General features: G+C 39.2%; 1 long non-coding RNA gene across 1 annotated transcript; it reads left to right on the forward strand.

The window, feature by feature from the left end:
• The first annotated feature begins 21,220 nt into the window (after nt 1-21,220).
• Nucleotides 21,221-24,405, forward strand: LOC118152699 (uncharacterized). The gene is made up of 3 exons (XR_004741430.3): nt 21,221-21,317; nt 22,776-22,927; nt 23,628-24,405. It is a non-coding gene; the product is annotated as an uncharacterized LOC118152699 (long non-coding RNA).
• The last annotated feature ends 48 nt before the right edge of the window (nt 24,406-24,453 follow it).

Genomic DNA, 24,453 nt, shown 5'->3' on the forward strand with positions numbered 1-24,453 from the left:
TCAAGACCCAGCAGTGTGCTGTATTCGGGAAACCCATTTCATGTGCAACAATACACATAGGCTAAAAATAAAGGGATGAAGGAAGATTTATCAAGCAAATGGAGAGAAAAAAAAAAGCATGGGTTGCAATCCTAGTACCTGATAAAATGAACTTTAAACCAACAAAGATCAAAAGAGACAAAGAAGGGCATTATGTAATTGTAAAAGGATCAATGCATCAAGAAGAACTAATTATCCTGAATATATACACACCTAATACAGAAGCACCTAGGTATATAAAGCAAGTTCTTTGGACCTACAAAGAGACTTAGACTCCCACACATTAATAGTGGGAGACTTTAACACTCTTCTGTCACTATTAGACAGATGAATGAGACAGAAAATTAACAGGATATCCAGGACTTGAACTCAGAACTGGACCAAGAGGACCTAATAGACATCTACAGAAACCTCCACCCCAAATCCCTGGAATATACATTCTTCTCAGCACCACATTGCACCTACTCTAAAATTGATCACTTATTGGAAGTAAATCACTCCTCAGCAAATGCAAAAGAATGAAAATCATAACAAACACTCTCCCAGACCACAGGGCAATCAAATTAGAACTCAGAATTAAGAAACTAACTCAGAACTGCACAGCCTCATGGAAACTGAACAACTGGCTCCTCAATGTCGACTGGATAAACAATGAAATGAAGGCAGAAATAAGATGTCCTTTGAATCCAACAAGAATGAAGATACAACATACTAGAATCTCTGGCACACATTTAAAGCAGTGTCTAGAGGGAAATTAATAGCAATAAATGATGATATGAGAAGCAAGGAAAGATCTAAAATTGACACCCTATCATCTAAATTGAGAGAGCTAGAGGAGTAAGATCAAAAAAAACTCAAAAGCTAGCAGAAGACAAGAAACAACCAAGATCAGAGCAGAACTGAAGGAGACAGAGCATTTCATATCCTAGCATAATTGTAAAAGGATCACTTCACAAAAAACACTTCAAAAATTAAGAAATCCAGGAGCTGGTTTTTTGAAAAGATCAACAAAATAGACCACTAGCCAGATTAATAAAAAAGAAAAGGGAGAAGAATCATATAGATGCAATAAAAAATGATAAAGGGGATATCACCACCTATTCCACAGAAATACAGACTACCATTAGAGATTACTACAAACAACTCTATGCACATAACCAGTAAACCAAGAAGAAATGGATAAATTCCTAGACACTAGCATCTTCCCAAGACTAAACCAGGAAGAAGTTGAAACCTTGAAAAGACCAATAACAAGGGCTAAAGTTGAGTCAGCAATTAAGAGCCTACCAACTAAAAAAGTCCAGGTCCAGATGGAGTCACAGCTGAATTCTTCCAGATGTACAAAGAGGAGCTGGTACCATTCCTTCTGAAACCATACCAAATGATACAAAAAGAGGGAATCCTTCCCAAATCATTTTATGAGACCAACATCATCCTGATACCAAAACCCGGCAGAGACTCAACAAGAAAAGAAAACTTCAGGCCAATATCCATGATGAACATAGATGCAAAAATCTTCAATAAAATACTGGTGAACCAATTGCAACAGCACACCAAAAAGCTTATCTATCAGGATCAAGTAGTCTTCATCCTGGGGATGCAAGGCTGATTCAACATACACAAGTCTATACATGTAATCCACCACATAAACAGAACCAAAGACAAAAACCACATGATTATCTCAATAGATGCAGAGAAGCCCTTCAACAAAATTCAGCAGCACTTTATGCTAAAAACTCTTAATAAACTAGGTATTTTTTTTGGAATGGCTGGTACTGGTTGTTTCTTTCTATGTGTAGTGCCTCTTTCAGGAGCTCTTGTAAAGCAGGCCTGAGAGAGGACTCAAGATGGCACTGTGAGAACAACCCAGGATTGGAGCTCGCGTTGAATCCGCAAATGGTGAGTCTGAGCTGCATTTACAGACTGATCTTTGTTGCCCACAGAATGGGGAAACTCCCAAGTATAAAAAGACACGGGACGCCAGGCAGTAGGTCTGCCTGGCGAAGCCGGCAGCCGGGGCGGCGGCGGCCGGCCCTACCCAGCAATCCCCACAGGGCGCGCGTGTCCGGGTGCCCTGTTGAACCGGCAACCTGAAACTTGAGAGGGCTGTACTTGAGACTGAACGAGACTTGGACAGTAGCCCAGCCCAGGGGATTGCAGGGACAGATCGATTGGGATACCCAGTGGGACGAACAAAACCGCGATTTCAAACTATCCCAAGCAGACGGTCCGAGACGCTCTGTGGGGGAGGGGCGTCCACCACTACCGAGGCAACCCGCCCCAACTGAGATACACGCCCACTGCTGACGCAGCCAGCCGTTGCCGAGGCAACCCGTCCCTACTGAGATACACGCCCACTGCTGACACAGCCTGCTGTTGCTGAGGCAACACGCTACAACGAAGAGACTCCGCCGCAGGGCGTGGCGGAGACCACAGCAGAGCCTGCAGGAACAGGGCGAATCACACAACAGCAGGGCGGAGCCTCGGCAGCCAAACAGTGGCTAGTCTGCCTTCAGGTTGGGCAGGACACCTCATCGAACATCCAAAAATAAAGCCCAAACCCCTCAACACAGAGCATTTGAGAAAAAAAAAAAAGGGTTTTTTAATGAGCTCTGTTGCAGCAGAATCAAACATAGCAGTCTAACAGCCCTGAATGAACAACAGAGCACACAGCTCAGCAATTAAGCCTGTATAAAGTACAAACTGTCTCCTCAAGCAGCTCCCTGACCCCTCTATATCCAAAAGACTGACATTAGGCAGGCATCATCCTGGGACAAAGATAGCAAAAAAACAAACTGGTAGCATCCCTCGCTGTGCCACAGCTGCTAGAGGTGCACCCCAGACAAGCAGGGTCTGGAGCGGACCTCAGCAGTTGTACAGCGAAGGGGCTAGACTGGTAGAAGGAAAACCAAGCAACAGAAATACTTCATCATCAACATTCTGGGTGTCCACTCAGAGACCCAATCGAAAAGTCAGCAACTACGCAAATGACCAGCGGACAAATCCACAAAGATGGGAAGAAAACAGCACAAAAAGGAGGAAAACACCCAAAACCAGAACACCTCGCCTCCTAGAAAGGACCAAAACTCCTCACCAGCAAGGGAACAAAGCTGGACGGAGAATGACTGTGACGAAATGACGGAATTAGACTTCAGAAGATGGATAATGAGAAACTTTTGTGAGCTAAAAGATCATGTATTAAATCAATGCAAAGAAACTAAGAACCTTGAAAAAAGATTTGAAAAAAGATTCGAGGAAATGATAACAAGAATGGATAACTTAGAGAGGAATATGAATGAATTAAAGGAGCTGAAAAACACAATACGAGAACTTCGCGAAGCAAACACAAGTTTCAATAGCCAAATGGACCAAGCAGAAGAAAGAATATCTGAAGTCGAAGACCAACTCAATGAAATAAAATGAGAAACCAAGATCAGAGAAAAAAGCGCAAAAAGGAATGAACAAAGTCTCCAAGAAATGTGGGACTATGTGAAAAGACCTAACCTACGTTTGATAGGTGTACCAGAAGGGGACGAAGAGAATGAATCCAAGCTGGAAAATACTCTTCAGGACATCATCCAGGAAAATTTCCCCCACCTAGCAAGACAGGCCAACACTCAATTGCAGGAAATGCAGAGAATACCACAAAGATATTCCGCAAGAAGAGCAACCCCAAGGCACATAATCGTCAGATTCAACAGGGTTGAAATAAAGGAGAGAATACTAAGGGCAGCCAGAGAAAAAGGTCGGGTCACCCACAAAGGGAAGCCCATCAGACTCACAGCAGATCTCTCGGCAGAAACACTACAAGCCAGAAGAGAGTGGGGGCCAATATTCAACATTCTTAAAGAAAAGAACTTTCAACCCAGAATTTCATATCCAGCCAAACTGAGCTTCAGAAGTGAAGGAAAAATAAAATCCTTTGGGAACAAGCAAGTACTCAGAGATTTTGTCACCACCAGGCCTGCTTTACAAGAGCTCCTAAAAGAGGCACTACACATAGAAAGGAACAACCAGTACCAGCCATTCCAAAATCACACTAAAAGTTAAAGAGCATCAACATAATGAAGATTCTACAACAACTAACAGGCAAAACAGCCACTTAGCATCAAAATGGCAGTATCAAATTCACACATAACGATATTAACCCTAAATGTAAATGGACTAAATGCACCAATCAAAAGACACAGACTGGCAAATTGGATAAAAATTCAAAACCCATCAGTGTGCTGTATCCAGGAAACCCATCTCACATGCAAGGATACACAAAGGCTCAAAATAAAGGGATGGAGGAAGATTTACCAAGCTAATGGAAAGCAAAAAAAAGCAGGAGTTGCAATTCTCATCTCTGATAAAATAGACTTTAAAGCAACAAAGATCAAAAGAGACAAAGAAGGCCATTACATAATGGTAAAAGGATCGATACAACAAGAAGAGCTAACGATCCTAAACATATATGGACCCAACACAGGAGCACCCAGATACATAAGGCAAGTTCTTAATGACTTACAAAAGGACTTAGACTCCCACACAATAATATTGGGAGACTTTAACACTCCACTGTCAATACTAGACAGATCAACCGGACAGAAAACCAACAAGGATATCCAGGGCTTGAACTCAGACCTGGAGCAAGCAAACCTGATAGACATTTACAGAACTCTCCACCCCAAATCCACAGAATACACATTCTTCTCAGCACCACATCACACCTACTCTAAAATTGACCACATAATTGGAAGTAAAGCACTGCTCAACAAATGCAAAACAACTGAAATCATAACAAACAGCCTCAGACCATAGTGCAATCAAGCTAGAACTCAGAATTCAGAAACCGACCCAGAACCGCACAGCTTCATGGAAACTGAACAACTGGCTCTTGAATGTTGACTGGGTAAACAACAAAATGAAGGCAGAAATAAAGAAGTTCTTCGAAACCAATGAGAACGAAGACACAATGTGCCAGAACCTCTGGGACACATTTAAAGCAGTCTCTAGAGGAAAGTATATAGCAATAAGTGCCCATATGAGGAGAATGGAGAGATCCAAAATTGACACCCTAATGTCAAAATTGAAAGAGCTAGAGGAGCAAGATCAAAAAAACTCAAAACCCAGCAGAAGACAAGAAATAACTAAGATCAGAGCTGAGCTGAAGGAGACTGAGACACGAAAAACCCTTCAAAAAATCAATAAATCCAAGAGCTGGTTTTTTGAAAAGATCAACAAAATAGACAGACCACTAGCCAGATTGATTAAAAAGAAAAGAGAGAACAACCAAATAGATGCAATAAAAAATGATAAAGGGGAAATCACCACAGATTCCACAGAAATTCAAACCATCATCAGAGAATATTACAAACAACTATATGCGCATAAACTAGTAAACCTGGAAGAAATGGATAAATTCCTGGACTCCTGTGTCCTCCCAAGCCTAAACCAAGAGGAAGCTGAAACTATGAATAGACCAATAACAAGGTCTGAAGTTGAGGCAGCAATTAAGAGCCTACCACACAAAAAAAGGCCAGGTCCAGACGGGTTCACAGCCGAATTCTACCAGGCACACAAGGAGGAGCTGGTGCCATTCCTTCTAAAACTATTTCAAACAATCCAAAAAGAGGGAATCCTTCCCAAATCATTTTATGAGACCAACATCATCCTGATACCAAAACCCGGCAGGGACCCAAGGAGAAAAGAAAACTTCAGGCCAATATCCATGATGAACATAGATGCAAAAATCTTCAATAAAATATTGGCAAGCCGATTGCAACAGCAAATCAAAAAACTTATTCATCATGATCAAGTAGGATTCATCCCAGGGATGCAAGGCTGGTTCAACATACGCAAGTCTATAAACGTAATTCACCACATAAACAGAACCAAAAACAAAAACCACATGATTATCTCAATTGACGCAGAGAAGGCATTTGACAAAATTCAACAGCCCTTTATGCTAAAAACCCTCAATAAACTCGGTATCGATGGAACGTATCGCAAAGTAATAAAAGCTATTTAAGACAAATCAACAGCCAATATCATACTGAATGGGCAAAAACTGGAAGCATTCCCTTTAAAATCTGGCACTAGACAAGGATGCCCTCTCTCACCACTCCTATTCAATATAGTACTGGAAGTTCTAGCCAGAGCAATCAGGCAAGAAAAAGAAATAAAGGGTATTCAAATAGGAAAGAAGGAAGCCAAATTGTCTCTATTTGCAGACGACATGATAGTATACCTAGAAGACCCCATTGCCTCAGCCCAAAAACTCCTGAAACTGATAAGCAACTTCAGCAAAGTCTCAGGATATAAAATCAATGTGCAAAAATCACAAGCATTTGTCTACACCAATAACAGACTTAAAGAAAGCCAAATCAAGAGCGAACTGCCATTCGCAATTACTACAAAAAGAATAAAATACCTTGGAATACAACTCACAAGGAACGTAAGGGACCTCTTCAAGGAGAACTACCAACCACTGCTCAACGAAATCAGAGAGGACACAAACACATGGAGAAACATTCCATGTTCATGGTTAGGAAGAATTAATATCGTGAAAATGGCTATACTGCCCAAAGTAATTTACAGAATCAACGCTATCCCCATCAAGCTACAATTGACTTTCTTCACAGAACTGGAAAAAACCACCATGAACTTCATATGGAACCAAAAGAGAGCCCGCATAGCCAAGTCAATTCTAAGCAAAAAGAACACAGCGGGGGGCATCACACTACTGGATTTCAAACTATACTACAAGGCTACAGTAATCAAAACAGCATGGTACTGGTACCAAAACAGAGATATAGACCAATGGAACAAAACAGAGGCACCAGAGGCAACACAACATACATACAACTATACAATCTTTGATAAACCCGACAAAAACAAGCAATGGGGAAAGGATTCCATGTTTAATAAATGGTGTTGGGAAAACTGGCTAGCCATGTTCAGAAAGCAGAAACTGGACCCTTTCCTGACACCTTACACTAAAATTAACTCCAGATGGATTAAAGACTTAAACATAAGACCTGGCACCATAAAAACCCTAGAAGGAAATCTAGGCAAAACCATCCAGGATATAGGAGTAGGCAAGGACTTCATGAACAAAACACCAAAAGCATTGGCAACAAAAGCCAAAATAGACAAATGGGACCTAATGAAACTCCACAGCTTCTGCACGGCAAAAGAAACAGTCACTAGAGTGGATCGGCAGCCAACAGAATGGGAAAAAATTTTTGCAGTCTACCCATCTGACAAAGGGCTGATATCCAGAATTTACAAAGAACTCAAACAGATTTACAGGAAAAAAACAAACAAGCCCATTCAAAAGTGGGCAAAGGATATGAACAGATACTTTACGAAAGAAGACATATATGAGGCCAACAATCATATGAAAAAATGCTCATCGTCACTGGTCATCAGAGAGATGCAAATCAAAACCACATTGAGATACCATCTCACGCCAGTTAGAATGGCGATTATTAAAAAATCTGGAGACAACAGAAGCTGGAGAGGATGTGGAGAAAAAGGAACACTTTTACACTGTTGGTGGGAGTGTAAATTAGTTCAACCATTGTGGAAGACAATGTGGCGATTCCTCAAGGCCTTAGAAATAGAAATTCCATTTGACCCAGCAATCCCATTACTGGGTATATATCCAAAAGACTATAAATCGTTCTACTGTAAGGACACATGTACACGAATGTTCATTGCAGCACTGTTTACAATAGCAAAGACCTGGAATCAACCCAAATGCCCATTGATAATAGACTGGATTGGAAAAATGTGGCACATATACACCATGGAATATTATGCAGCCATCAGAAATGATGAGTTTGTGTCATTTGTAGGGACATGGATGAATCTGGAAAACATCATCCTCAGCAAACTGACACAAGAACAGAAAATGAAACACCGCATATTCTCACTCATAGGTGGGTGATGAAAAATGAGAACACATGGACACAGAAAGGGGAGTACTAAACACTGGGGTCTATTGGGGGGAAAAGGGGAGGGCCAGTGGGAGGGGGAGGTGGGGAGGGATAGCCTGGGGAGAAATGCCAAATGTGGGTGAAGGGGAGAAGAAAAGCAAAGCACACTGCCATGTGTGTACCTACGCAACTGTCTTGCATGCTCTGCTCATGTACCCCAAAACCTATAATCCAATAAAAAAAAAAAAGAAGAAAAAAAAAAAAAAAAAAGCAGGCCTGATGGTGACAAAATCTCTGAGTACTTGCTTGTTCGCAAAGGATTTTATTTTTCCTTCACTTATGAAGCTCAGTTTGGCTGAATATGAAATTCTGGGTTGAAAGTTCTTTTCTTTAAGGATGTTGAATATTGGCCCCCACTCTCTTCTGGCTTGTAGGGTTTCTACTGAGAGATCTGCTGTGAGTCTGATGGGCTTCCCTTTGTGGGTCACCCGACCTTTCTCTCTGGCTGCCCTTAGCATTTTCTCCTTCACTTCAGCCCTGGTGAATATGACAATTATGTGCCTTGGGGTTGCTCTTCTTGAGGAATCATTGTGGTGTTCTCTGTATCTCCTGGACTTGAATATTGTCCTGCCTTGCTAGGTTGGGGAAATTTTCCTGGATAATATCCTAAAGAGTATCTTCCAGCTTGGATTCATTCTCTTCGTCACATTCAGGTACACCTATCAAACGTAGATTAGGTCTCTTCACATAGCCCCACATTTCTTGGAGACTGTTCATTCCTTTTTGTGCTTTTTTCTCTAATCTTGCCTTCTCATTTTATTTATTGAGTTGATCTTCGACCTCTGATATCCTTTCTTCTGCTTGGTCAACTCAGCTGTTGAGACTTGTGCATGCTTTGTGAAGTTCTCGTGTTGTGTTTTTCAGCTCCATCAATTCACTCATATTCCTCTCTAAGTTGTCTGTTCTTGTTATGATTTCCTCAAATCTTTTTTCAAGGTTCTTAGTTTCTTTGCATTGAGTTAGAACATGTTCTTTTAGCTCATGGAAGTTTCTCATTACCCACCTTCTGAAGTCTGATTCTGTCATTTCATCACACTCATTCTCCATCCAGCTTTGCTCCCTTGCTGGTGAGGGGTTGTGGTCCCTTGTAGGAGGCGAGGTGTTCCGGTTTCGGGTGTTTTCCGCCTTTTTGCCCTGGTTTCTTCCCATCTTTGTGGATTTATCCACCTATTGTCTAGGTAGTTTCTGATTTTCCAATAGGGTTTCTGAGTGCATCAACAAAATAAAGAATCTGCATCAACTAATGGGCAAAACAGCCAGCTAGCATCAAAATGGCATTATCAAATTCACACACAACAATATTAACCCTAAATGTAAATGGGCTAAATGCACCGATCAAAAGACACAGACTGGCATATTGGATAAAAAGCCAAAACCCATCTCACATGCAAGGATACAAAAGGCTCAAAATAAAGGGATGGAGGAAGATTTACCAAGCAAATGGAGAGCAAAAAAAAAAAAAAAAAAAAAGCAGGAGTTGCAATTCTCGTCTCTGATAAAATAGACTTTAAAGAAACAAAGATCAAAAGAGACAAAGAAGGGCACTACATAATGGTAAAAGGATCGATACAAGAAGAGCTAATGATCCTAAATAAATATGGACCCAATACAGGAGCACCCAGATATATAAGACAGGTTCTTAATGACTTACAAAGAGACTTAGACTCCCACACAGTAATAGTGGGAGACTTTAACACTCCACTGTCCATATTAGACAGATCAACCAGACAGAAAATTAACAAGGATATACAGGACTTGAACTCAGACCTGGAACAAGCAAACCTGATAGACATTTACAGAATTCTCCACCCCAAATCCACAGAATATACATTCTTCTCAGCACCACATCACACATACTCTAAAATTGACCACATAATTGGAAGTAAATCACTCCTCAGCAAATGCGAAACAACTGAAATCATAACAAACAGTCTCTCAGACCACAGTGCAATCAAGTTAGAACTCAGAATTCAGAAACTAACTCAGAACCTCACAGCTTCAGGGAAACTGAACAACTGGCTCTTGAATGTTAACTGGATAAACAATGAAATGAAGGCAGAAATAAAGAAGTTCTTCGAAACCAATGAAAACAAAGACACAACATACCAGAATCTCTGGAACACATTTAAAGCAGTCTCTAGAGGAAAATATACAGGAATAAGTGCCCACATGAGAAGAGTAGAGAGATCCAAATTGACACCCTATTGTCAACATTGAAAGAGCTAGAGGAGCAAGATCAAAAAAACTCAAAACCTAGCAAAAGACAAGAAATAATTAAGATCAGAGCAGAACTGAAGGAGATAGAGACATGACAAACCCTTCAAAAAATCAATAAATCCAAGAGCTGGTTTTTTGAAAAGATCAACAAAATAGACAGACCACTAGCCAGATTGATAAAAAAGAAAAGAGAGAATAACCAAATAGATGCAATAAAAAACGACAAAGAGAAAATCACCACAGATTCCACAGAAATTCAAACCATCATCAGAAAATATTATAAACAACTCTATATACATAAACTAGTAAACCTGGAAGAAATGGATAAATTCCTGGGCACTTGTGTCCTCCGAAGCCTAAACTAGGAGGAAGCCGAAAATATGAATAGACCAATAACAAGGTCTGAAGTTGAGGCAGCATTAAGAGCCTACCACATAAAAAAAGCCCAGGTCCAGATGGGTTCACAGCCCAATTCTACCAGACACACAAAGAGCAATTGTTACCATACTGCCTAAAACTATTCCAAATAATCCAAAACGAGGGAATCCTTCCTAAATCATTTTATGAGACCAACATCATCCTGATACCAAAACCCAGCAGAGACTCAACAAGAAAAGAAAACTTCAGGCCAATATCCATGATGAAAATAGACACAAAAATCTTCAATAAAATACTGGCAAGCCAATTGCAACAGCACATCAAAAAGCTTATCCACCATGATCAATCAGGATCATCCGGGGATGCAAGGCTGGTTCAACATACGCAAGTCTATAAACGTAATTCACCACATAAACAGAAGCAAAAACAAAAACCACAGGATTATCTCGATAGATGCAGAGAAGGCCTTTGACAAAATTCAACAGCCTTTTATGTTAAAAACCCTCAATAAACTCGGTATTGATGGAACGTATCTCAAAATAATAAAAGCTACTTACGACAAACCAACAGCCAATATCATACTGAATGGGCAAAAACTGGAAGCATTCCCTTTGAAATCTGTCACTAGACAAGAATGCCCTCTCTCACCACTCCTATTCAATATAGTACTGGAAGTTCTAGCCAGAGCAATCAGGCAAGAAAAAGAAATAAAGGGTATTCAAATAGGAAAGGAGGAAGCCAAATTGTCTCTATTTGCAGACGACATGATAGTACATCTAGAAGACCCCATTGTCTCAGCCCAAAAACTCCTGAAACTGGTAAGCAACTTCAGTAAAGTCTCAGGATACAAAATCAATGTGCAAAAATCACAAGCATTCCTATACAACAATAACAGACTTAAAGAGAGCCAAATCAAGAATGAACTATCATTCACAATTGCTACAAAGAGAATAAAATACCTAGGAATACAACAAGAAGGAACATAAAGCACATCTTCAAGGAGAACTACAAACCACTGCTCAAGAAAATAAGAGAGAACACAAACAGATGAAGAAACATTCCATTTTCATGGTTAGGAAGAATCAATATTATGAAAATGGCCATACTGCCCTAAGTAATTTACAGACTCAACACTATCCCATCAAGCTACCAATGACCTTCCTCACAGAACTGGAAAAAAACACCTTAAACTTCATATGGAACCCAAAGAGAGCCCACATAGCCAAGTCCATTCTGAGCAAAAAGAACACAGCAGGAGGCATCACACTACCAGACTTCAAACTATACTACAAGCCTACAGTAATCAAAACAGCATGGTACTGGTACCAAAACAGAGATATAGACCAATGGAACAAAACAGAGGCACCGGAGGCAACACAACATACATACAACTATACAATCTTTGATAAACCCGACAAAAACAAGCAATGGGGAAAGGATTCCATGTTTAATAAATGGTGTTGGGAAAACTGGCTAGCCATGTGCAGAAAGCAGAAACTGGACCCCTTCCTGACACCTTACACTAAAATTAACTCCAGATGGATTAAAGACTTAAACATAAGACCTGGCACCATAAAAACCCTAGAAGGAAATCTAGGCAAAACCATCCAGGATATAGGAGTAGGCAAGGACTTCATGAACAAAACACCAAAAGCACTGGCAACAAAAGCCAAAATAGACAAATGGGACCTAATGAAACTCCACAGCTTCTGCACGGCAAAAGAAACAGTCACTAGAGTGGATTGGCAGCCAACAGAATGGGAAAAAATTTTTGCAGTCTACCCATCTGACAAAGGGCTGATATCCAGAATTTACAAAGAACTCAAACAGATTTACAGGAAAAAAACAAACAAGCCCATTCAAAAGTGGGCAAAGGATATGAACAGATACTTTACGAAAGAAGACATATATGAGGCCAACAATCATATGAAAAAATGCTCATCATCACTGGTCATCAGAGAGATGCAAATCAAAACCACATTGAGATACCATCTCACGCCAGTTAGAATGGCGATCATTAAAAAATCTGGAGACAACAGATGCTGGAGAGGATGTGGAGGAACAGGAACACTTTTACACTGCTGGTGGGAGTGTAAATTAGTTCAACCATTGTGGAAGACAGTGTGGCGATTCCTCAAGGACCTAGAAATAGAAATTCCATTTGTCCCAGCAATCCCATTACTGGGTATATATCCAAAGGATTATAACTTATTCTACTATAAGGACACATGTACACGAATGTCCATTGCAGCACTGTTTACAATAGCAAAGACCTGGAACCAATCCAAATGCCCATCGATGATAGACTGGACTGGGAAAATCTGGCACATATACACCATGGAATATTATGCAGCAATCAAAAACGATGAGTTCATGTCTTTTGTAGGGACATGGATGAATCTGGAGAACATCATTCTCAGCAAACTGACACAAGAACAGAAAATGAAACACCACATATTCTCACTCATAGGTGGGTGATGAACAATGAGAACACATGGACACAGGGAGGGGAGCACTACACACTGGGGTCTATTGGGGGGAATGGGGAGGGACAGCGGTAGGGGGAGATGGGGAGGGATACCATGGGGAGAAATGCCAAATGTGGGTGAAGGGGAGGAAGGCAACAAATCACACTGCCACATGTGTACCTATGCACCTATCTTGCATGTTCTGCACATATACCCCAAAACCTAAAAAGCAATAAAAATAAATAAACAAACAAACAAACAAACTAGGTATTGAAGGAACATGTCTCAAAATAATAAAAGCTATTCATGACAAACCTACAGCCAATATCATATTGAATGGACAAAACCTAGAAACATTCTCTTTTAAATCAGGCAGTAGACAAGGATGCCCTCTCTCACCACTCTTACTCAATATAGTACTCAATATAGAGCAATTAGCCAAGGAAAACATAAATAAATAAAGGGTATTAAATTAGGAAAGGAGGAAGTCAAATTGGTTCTATTTGTAGATGACATGATTGTGTATTTAGAAGGCTCTATCATCTCATCCCAAAATCTCCTGAAACTGATAAGCAATTTCAGCAGTAAGGATACAAAATCAATGTGCAGAAATCACAAGCACTCCTATACACCAATAACAGACTTAAAGAGAGCCAATTCATGAGCGAACTCCCATTCACAGTTGCTACAAAGAGAATAAAATACCTAGGAATAAAACTAAGAATGTAGTTCTCCTCTTCAATTAGAACTACAAACCACTGTAGTTTGTCATTGGTAGAAATAAGAGAGGACACAAACAGATGGAGAAATATTCCATGCTCATGGTTAGGAAGAATAAATATCATGAAAATGGCCATACTGCCCAAAGTAATTTATAGATTCAATGCTATCCCCATCAAGCTACCAATGACCTTCTTCACAGAACTGGAAAAAACCCACGTTAAACTTCATATGGAAGCAAAAGAGAGCCTGCATAGCTAAGACAATCCTAAGCAAAAACAACAAAGCTGGAGGCATCATGCTACCTGACTACAAACTATACTACAAGGCTACAGTAATCAAAACAGCATGGTACTGGTACCAAAACAGAGCTATAGACCAATGGAACAGAACAGAGGTCTCAGAGGCAACACTACACATCTACAACCACCTGATCTTTGACAAACCTGACAAAAACAAGCAACAGGGAAAGGATTCCCTGTTTAATAAATGGTGCTGGGAAAACTGGCTAGTCATGTGCAGAAACTGGACCCCTTTCTGACACGTAACACTAAAATTAACTCCAGATGGATTAAAGACCTAAACATAAGACCTAACACCATAAAAACCCTAGAAGAAAACCTAGGCAATACCATTCAGGACATAGGCATAGGCAATGACTTCATGACTAAAACAACAAAAGCATTGGCAACAAAGCCAAAACAGACAAATGGGACCTAATCAAACTCCATAGCTTCTGTACAGCAAAAGAAACAATCATTAAAGTGAATGAGAAACCAACAGAATGGGAAAAAAATTTTGCAATCTACCCATCTGACAATGGGCTAATATCCAGAATCTACAAAGAACTAAAACAGATTTACAAGAAAAAAAACAAACCCATCCAAAAGTGGGTGAAGGTAACAAACAGACACTTTTCAAAAGAAGACATATATGAGGCCAACAAACATGAAAAAATACTCATCATCACTGGTCATTAGAGAAATGCAAATCAAAACTACACTGAGATACCATCTCACACCAGTTAGAATGGCAATCATTAAAATATCTGGAGACAACAGATGCTGGAGAGGATGTGGAGAAATAGGAACACTTTTACACTGTTGGTGGGAGTGTAAATTAGTTCAACCATTGTGGAAGACAGTGTGGCACTTCCTCAATGACATAAAAATAGAAATTCCATTTGACCCAGCAATCCCATTACTGGGTATATATCCAAGGGATTCTAAATTGTTCTATTATAAAGAACATGCTATAAACACGTATGTTCATAGCGGAACTGTTTACAATAGCAAAGACCTAGAACCAACCCAAATGCCCATCAATGATATACTGGACAAGGAAAATGTGACACATATACACCATAGAATACCATGCAGCCATAAAAAATGATGAGTTCATGTCCTTTGTAGGGACATGGATGGATCTGGAGAACATCATTCTCAGCAAACTGACACAAGAACAGAAAATCATACACTGCATGTTCTCACTCATAGGCGGGTGAACACATTATTATTGAACAATGAGAACACATGGACACAGGGAGAGGAGCATCACACACTGGGGTCTGTTGGGGGAAGTGCCAAGGGAAGAACAGTTGGGGGTGGGGAGGTTTGGGAGAAATAACATGGGGAGAATTGCCAGATGTAGATGATGGGGGGATGGTGGCAGCTTACCACATTGCCACGTGCATACTTATGAAACAATCCTGCATGATCTGCACATGTACCCCAGAAACTAAAGTATTAAAATAAAATAGAAAAGGAATTTTAATACTGTAATTTTAATCTTTTCGTGATTCATAAAGCATATTTTTATGCCATAGACTTTACATACTTTTATACTATAAAACCAAGTTAAGATAAACAACTAAGTTCCAGAATTGAAGAAAAGGATTTTAAAATGTTATGTAGTGTAGTATTATTAAAACACACTTCATGAAAGCTAAGGTTGTATTTGAATGAGATAAAATGAAATAAACATACCAGGTTACTAAATAAATATATAAATCTTTCTTAAGGATATTTGTAAATTCACAAAAGAACAAAGATATGTTACCTTTACCAGCTTCTTAATGTCAGTTTTCTAATAAGGCAGTTGAATGTCCTAAGAAAGGTTTACTTTTTTTGTCCAGAGAGATTTTGTATTTAATTATACTTTAAGAATAAGCCTATCTGCCCAAAATATTACCTAATGTCCTCTAGTATTTTATAGCCATCATTATTACTAAAATCAATCTATATAGCCTCACAGTTTTCATTCTCCAAATTATTTCCCTCTTGTTCCTCTTCTTCCAATAAAAGAATTCTTTCTATCTAGAGTATATATTTAAAATAATTCTTTCTAGAGTATATTACTTTTTCCCCAGGGCTGTTTTCAGCTCAGTTGCCAAAAACTCATAATGCCAAGTCAGTCTATTATTCTTCTAGACCAAGTATAGAAGATCTATCTTCAGTAATAAATCACAACACATAATAGGCAATTTCAAATAATTAAACTTATGGAGTATCATTATTTGACATTTACCAAAGGAGCAACAACTACTAACACATATGAACTAACAACAAATGTTCATGCATTTTTGAGTGGCTTAAATTCAGAACTTTAGACAAACAAAAAACTTTTTAAAAAATAACAAGGCCCTTCTTGGGAAAAAAAATGTGCAACCACTTTAAATCACCAAAAAGAGAATAGAAAAGACAAAGAACATTTGAAGATATAATCTTAGATACAATCCCTTCTCCTCTCTGTAAGTGCACCTCTTTTACAAACTTAATGAGGACCAATTTCATTCTTATTCAAAAAATACTTAAAAACATACTTTTAATTTTCAGAAATACATTATTCATTTCTAGTGTTCCTTACAAAAAGAATTTAGGAACACAAATCAATAATCTATAGGACTATGTTGTTATTTGGAATTGTAAAATTCACCGTTTTTTTCCAGGACTTGGATGCTGTGCTTCCAGTAATGAAAGTCAAGGCAACTGGTTCAGAGAAAGCTGGTTATAAGCATGATATAATGCTAAAAGTTGGCATTACTATTTGAATATGCTGACAGATTTTTTTCTCTTCCATTATCTTTATAAGCCTTCCATTTTTTGTGTAGGTTACCATTATTAAAAATAGAGATACCAACTCTTCATAATATGTAGTAGAGAGCTGTGGTCATCTTAACATACTTATTTATAAGTAAAATTTTAAAAGTGGTTATTAAATATGTCACAATTTAAATCCTGGGCTATTTTCAATTTTGAGATGGAATAGTTTTTAATAAATTTCACACTACAAGAAAAGTGAGATTTATAAATGTATGAACCTGTTTGGAAACATTTATTCTTAGTTGCATTGTCTAGAAACAGTTTTATATGCAAAAATGTTTAGCCAAGTTTGAATTATAGAATAGTAAGAATATAATTTAGGAAGAAAAAAGCATGCAAAATGTCCACAGATATGCAAAAAATAATCCTATTTAGTCAGAAATATCTGCACTGCAGCACCAGTTGTACGACCAGCTAATCCCTTCCTTTGAAAATGAGAAGGAACAGATATTTCAGTAGATAAAATAGCACACATACTAAAAGGAGCCTAAATTTATAGAACAACCTGTTCACTTCCTCAGGAGTCTATCCAGAAAACACAGAGCTGTTTTTAATAACTCTAAAATGTTAGTGTTTAGAAAGCTTATTTTGAAGGAAAATAACAAAAGAAATGACTAGAGTACAGATATATCTATAGGCCTTTTGCTATTTTCCTCCAAACTAAGAAAATATAACATATATATAACATAAAAAATACATGATACATATGTAAAATATGTTACATTAAAAATTATATATATATAAAATATATATACTTAAAGTCAGTATAGAGCAGGGCACATAGGGAATAGAGGATTTTGGCCTTCCAGGAGAAAAATAAAAGATGTTAAGGTTTGTCTTTAAGTTAATACCAGGATAACATATCCCAGAAAATGGAATGATGGTCCCCAAAAAGATATGTCCAAGTACTAATTCCCAGAAACTGTAAATGTAACCTTATTTGGAAAAGAGAGTATTTTCAGATGGAATTATGTTCATGATTTTGAGATGAAGAGAACATCCTGGATTATCTGGGATAGATTCTAAATTGAGTGACAAGTACCCTTTTAAGAAACACACAGAAGACAGACACAGAGGAGAAAGCCATATGAAGACCGAGGCAGAGGCTGAAGTGATGGGGCCACAAGCCAAGGAAAGCTGACAGCCACCAGAAGCTGGAAGAGCCAAGAAATAGCATCTCCCCTAGAGCCTTGGGAAGCAGCACAACCCTGCCAACACCTACCTAGATGTTGGATTTCCAGCCTCCAGAATGGTGACAGAATAAATGTCTATTGTTTTAAGCCACTCGGTTTGTGGTAATTTATTATAGCAGCCACAAGAAAAGAAGATAATGTGTATATACTGTGTGTGTCTGTGTTTATAACACATATATGTATGCATATACTCATGCACTAAGACACTGTTAGTACCTCTTCACACATACCATAACACATGAGATTCCATTAAATGGAGTTTTTTACCTCTGAAATATTATGTCTTCAACTTTAGTTTCTGCTATTTGTTGAATATAATTGACATGCCACAGTACTAGGCCCTCTGGAAACAACAGTAAGGTAGACACCACCTATACTCATGAAGCATCCCAGTATAGACAAGTGAACAAACATGGGAATACATTAAATCACTCTTTCTAGGCATGGATGCATGGGACCCCAAAGAGGAGGAACATACAGCTCAGCATAGGAGGGGGCAGGAACAGAGATCACAGTGAGCTTTCCAGAAAAATAAACACCTAAAGTTAGTGAAACCTGAAAGATGAGTTTGCATGGTAGTGCTGGTACAATGGCATGGAGCATGGGTGTAGAAGACACAGGGGAAGAACAGAGAGGGTTCAGGCTGAGAGGACACAATATAAATGAAAGAAGTTCTGTGAGATAGCAGTGGGTGTGAAGGAGGCAAGAGATGAAACTGGGCTGTAGACAGAAAGCAGAGAATGATGAGCCTTGTAAGTCATTCTGAGAAGTTTATACTCTATCATGAGGGGACTGGGAGTCACTGGAGGGTTTTAAGCTGAAGAAAACATAAGGGCATTTTTAAAAATTATTAAAATTACTATCTATGGTGTGAACTAACATCAGGAAATATTGGAGCCAGAGATAACTTTTTATGAGGCAACAGCGGCAGCCCAGGCAAGAGACAAGGATGCTTTGAACTAAAGGAGTGATGCAGGGATGAACAGATAGAACATTTCCATGGAGTCATGAAGGGAGTCTAATAGACAGGAATCGACACTTGGGCAAGTATGTATATGAGGAATAGAAGAGAGACATCTAGGTTTCTAACTTGAGTAATTGAGGGGATGGCAGCATTGTTTCTCAATTCTGGAATGTGGACTGAGGAGCAGATCTTGGGGGAGGATATGATGAGCTCAGAGAAGGTGAGTATGAGAGCCACCCCAGTGGAAGAAGAAAAGCAACTGGACATGTTGGTTTGTAGCTCAAACCAGAGATACCTGGGTTAGAGGTAAGGACTTGTAAGTCATCAGCCCATAGAGGATTGTTGAAGCCATAGGAGTAATTGGGAAATCCCAGACAGAGCAAGTGCAGTAAAAATTAGAAGGGACATAGATGAAACTTGCACGAATACAATGTAGAGATAGAGAAAGAGGAATCCCCAAAGGGGACAGAATGAGTAGCCAAAGAAAGAGGAGGAAAACCAGAAAAGTATCATGTCACTAAGGCCGGAGCAAAAGGATCTTATGAAAACAGGATGTGCAGCTATGTTAAATGCTCCAGATAGTACTGTAATGACTCAGAATTTTCCAGGGCATTTTTTGACAATCAGATATTACAAACAGAGCAGAGGAGGCAAAAGGCCAACTTCAGCAGGTTGAGTCATGGTGGGTGGAAAAGTGAAGTGAGTAGCAAGTGTGGTTAACTCTGGCAAGTGATTTAGCTGGGAAAGGGAAAAAAAAGAGAAAATGGAGACTCTGAACATTTACTTTCTTATTAAGCTTGAAGAGGTCTGAGATGCTAATAATCAGAGTCATCTTTTTTTTTAAATAAATCAATATCCCTCATATTCACATAGACTTTGTAATTTTAGAATAATCATGGAAAGGTATCTTAAAGGTAAATTAAATTTCCGTCTATTAGAGACATCCTTCTCATAAAGTCCCCATTAGAGGGTCATCCAGACACTTTCTGTGATAGGGGCTTACTACTTCATAAGGGCTCTGGTTGTATTACTAGACAGCTGTGTCATTTAAAAAGCACCTTCTTAAAGTGGCACAAGTATGCCTTGCCAGGATATAAAGGACCCTTAGCTCCAGTTCTGCCTTCTGGTACCATATGTAAATAGAACTATTGTGTGTGCTTAGTTCTTCCAATCTGAGCCCTCCCTGCCATCCAGGGTTCTCTGCTCTGGGAGAATTCTCACTTATGAACATCCATTTTAAAGATTAGTGCATCCAACTATATAATTAAAAGCAGCATCTTAAATGTCACATTGTCAGCGCTGAATACAGCAGGACTGTCACTGCCTATGATCTGAATTTCCATTAACATAGCATGGGCCCATTGTCAAATAAACAGTTAAAAAAAAAAGAGAGAGAGAAAGCTGTACTTTGCCTCTGGTCCTGTCAAGCATGAGTCTAAGTTCACGGACTACCACAAAGAAACACTGAGACGACTTAATGCGGAGAGATCCCTCTTGAGGTGGCTGACTGTTATCCTTGCAATGACCTGGTTATCATCTTGTTTATAAATTCAGTAGTCATTCTGGCTTTTTATAGCATCCACTTCTGCTACTAAGAGGTTGACTGTGGTGCTCAAATCTTGCTCCAAAGGACTGCAGCCTAATCTTGTCTTTGCTACTAGTACCGATGGCCATTGAGTAGATGATCAACGGGTCACTCACTCTGTCATTAAAATACAATGCACAGGCCATAAACAGTTTTAAATGTGCTTTTTATTAAGTCTTTTATTGCCTTTTTATAGAAATAAAATATAGCTTTTCAATACAGCTGCCTCTAAGGATCTAAACGTTCATGCCTTTTGAGTTAAGAGCCATTTTCCCAGGAATGCATCTGATGTAACAGGAAGTGTTATAGTAAATCATACCAAAACTTGAATATTTCTCCTGGATCCCATATCTTTGATCATTTGGATTTTACATTCCTTTCTTCATTCAATAAATATGTAATGAGTGTCTCCATGTGCTGGGCACTGTGTTGGATACACCGGCTAGAGCAGCCAATAAAACCCACAGCATTCCTGTCCTCACAGGGCATAGCCCCATGGAGAGATGGCTACTGCCCAAGTCAACACACACACACCATTGTATAATATTCAGGGGTTGGGATGGGTGCTGTGACAAATGGGAATAGGGCATTCTGAAAAGTAAAACTAGGGCAGGGTAATGCCTAATTCGAAGAGTCAGAAAAGTGACATCAAGCTGAGAACTAAAGGGTGAGTAGGTGTTTCACTTGTTTTTGTTTATTGTGTTTCCAGAGAAATGGTTGGGGAACAGCATCTTATGCAGAAAGAACACAAGAACACTCTGACAGTCCTGAGGCTGTTTCCAACCTTCATTTTTCCTTACGGCATTACAGACTTCTAAGACATCTTGGTTTGATCCGTACAAATGTAAGACATAGCTATAAATTAGTGAATACATTTTGCAGGTGTTAAAAAAGGATTCTTTGGCATGCAAATAAACCCAGCCTCCTCAATCATATGTATGACGAGTCAACAATGTCTGGAGGTGCTAGCTCTTTCGAGGTTGATAAAAGCACTATATCAATATTTTTCCATCTGCTGGAAACTGGCACAATTTTTTAAGATTTAGATTTATTTTGTCAAACAGCATGAAATGCTCTGACTCATAGGTCCTCTCTAGGTTAGAATGTGGGAAATCATTAAAGAGAACTGGTGAGCAGTCAAAACTGAGAGAGTAAGTTTCTTACCTGTATTTGCATTAATTTCATTTAAAAGCACTATTTTGTTCCCAGTTATACCTGATGATGAACCTTCCAGAGAGGAGTGGAAGGCCCATTTCAGGAAAGAGTCACTGATCAGACATCGAGTATCTTGAGATCTGACTTCAAGGCTTATGAATGTGAAATGTGAAATGAATGTAAAATGGTGTCACAGTGCTAGGGTGACCCCTGTCTGGTTTTCCTGGGATTTTTTGTAGTTTTAGCATGAGAAGCTCTATGTCCCAAGAAACTCCTCTGTCCCAGATAAACTGGGACAGTTGGTCACCAGACTACAATCAGGATTGGCTTCCTGGGAAGCCTGTGCCATCACAGGCTGCCCAGTTCTTAGAGGAGTCCCATGCTTGGTTTAGTGCTTTACTGTTGCTGTTTTGAAATTTGTAAATGTTTGAATAAGGGGTCCTACATTTTCCCTTCACTGGGCCCTACAATTTGAGTAGCTGGTTCTATCTGGAACTAGTATTTATTGAGCTTTTACCTTGTATCAGGCAGTAAATGAGTAGTCTTATATTATTCATCTAATACCTAACCCTGAGAGGAAGTTATTAATATACTAACTTTACAGATAAAGAAACTGTGGTTTGAAGATTTAAGCCATTTAATAAGATATTTAACTGATAGGAACATAAATTCAAAGTAAGAACTGCCTGGCCCCAAGCGCCTCGAGCTTTCTGTTCTGCTGTGTGGAGGCTTAAATCGCACCCTGCCGTGGAGATAGGCACTGTCAGGTTCCATCTTAGAAGGTTATTCATTTTACTGATCCCAGATGGTCAAGTATTGGCAACTTTGTAGAGTTCGAACTGATAATAAACTATGTTAAAAATCGCCACTGCTTTACACATGAGCAATTCCCCCTCCTATCTTAGCCTTTCTACAATTTGTCTTTGACCTGGCAACTGACATTGTTTTTATTGTTCATTTCTTCCTTTAGATTTCCCTTGAAATGAAGGCGGTATGTTCGTATGGGGCTTGGGGGAAGGCAAGATTGGAATTCACAACTGGATTTAAAAAATTAGGCAAATGACAAAGTCAGGAAATGATTTGAGAGGAAGAGCTCCAGACCCCCACCACAAAGCTAAGGAGGTAAAATGGCCTCCTCGGTCTTCTCCCTGGGTCTTCTTGCGTATTCTGTTCACTCCCATCTCTCATAACTGTTTAGATACAGAATCAGAATTTTCCATGGGACTTACCATTGATGCTCTTTGGAAATACTGCCCTTTCCTCAACTACTGTCTTCCTTAGAGCAAGTAATAATTTTTTTTTTTTTTTTTTTTTTTTTTTTGAGATGGAGTTTCGCTCATTACCCAGGCTGGAGTGCAATGGCGCGATCTCGGCTCACCGCAACCTCCACCTCCTGGGTTCAGGCAATTCTCCTGCCTCAGCCTACTGAGTAGCTGGGATTACAGGCACACGCCACCATGCCCAGCTAATTTTTTGTATTTTTAGTAGAGACGGGGTTTCACCATGTTGACCAGGATGGTCTCATCTCTTGACCTCCTGATCCACCCGCCTGAGCCTCCCAAAGTGCTGGGATTACAGGCTTGAGCCAACGCGCCCGGCCAGAGCAAGTAATAATTGAACTTTTCTGAAGGTCCTTGGAAATTGAGAGAATATAGTTCCCATCTTTATTTTCATTTCTCATTTCATCTAGAAGCACCGTTCTATTTTTAGTTATTTCTGAAAGCTAACCCTGCAGTAACTGGGGCAACCCACCCCTGTGACTGTTATCACTGTATCTGCTTCAGTACCAAGCAACCACCAAGTCCATGTGTGTTTTTCTTAGAACTGACCATCAAGGCTTCAAGATCTTCAAGAGATAGTCCACAGAGTCTGTAAATCACCCACTGTCACGGGAGTTCTTCTACTTGCCTGATCACAGGAATCATCAGACCCTCCACCTATGAGTTACATGACCTTCCTGGAGACTTTGGTGCATTAATGATGGGGTGTGGTCCAGAATACAGAGAAGAGAATAAAGGACCAGGGGGATCTTCTCAGGCAAGTGTGAGAAACACTTCTAAAACCTTTTTCTGTATTTTATAGTTTTCACCTATTTTACTCTAAAACTGAAAATAAGAGACTCTCCTTTATTATTATGGTGGACTAGCTTTTTAAAAATGCCAAAATACACATAATATATTCTTCACATAAATGATTGAAAGTAACTAGAAACAAGCTGACATTTGGGAGAAAGTAGGTTAATTAAAAGAAAAGTTTTCAAGAGAAGAGATTCATATTTAAAAAGTATTCAGAGGTCATGAAGATTTCAGTACTACTGTGTGACAACTTGGGAAATAAAATACATTCACATGCATGAATGCATCCTTACACACGGGTGCGCACACACACATACACACACACACACACACCCTCTACTACATGATATGGGCAATTATGCTGCCTATGACCTAAACCCTATCTATGGGTGATAGTGTCAATAAGATGGAAACTTTCCAAAAAAGAAATATTAGCTGAGACTTTTAGCCAAAACTGGGAGGTGGCATTAACCTTTTCATGCCCTTTGTACATAGTCAAATAAAACAAAAATCATTTTTCATGTATCAATTGTAATTGATAATGTTATATTCTTATTGTATCACAGGTTATAA

Source organism: Callithrix jacchus, chromosome 4 (genome assembly GCF_049354715.1).
Source record: "Callithrix jacchus isolate 240 chromosome 4, calJac240_pri, whole genome shotgun sequence".
In the NCBI taxonomy this organism is placed as follows: domain Eukaryota; kingdom Metazoa; phylum Chordata; class Mammalia; order Primates; family Cebidae; genus Callithrix; species Callithrix jacchus.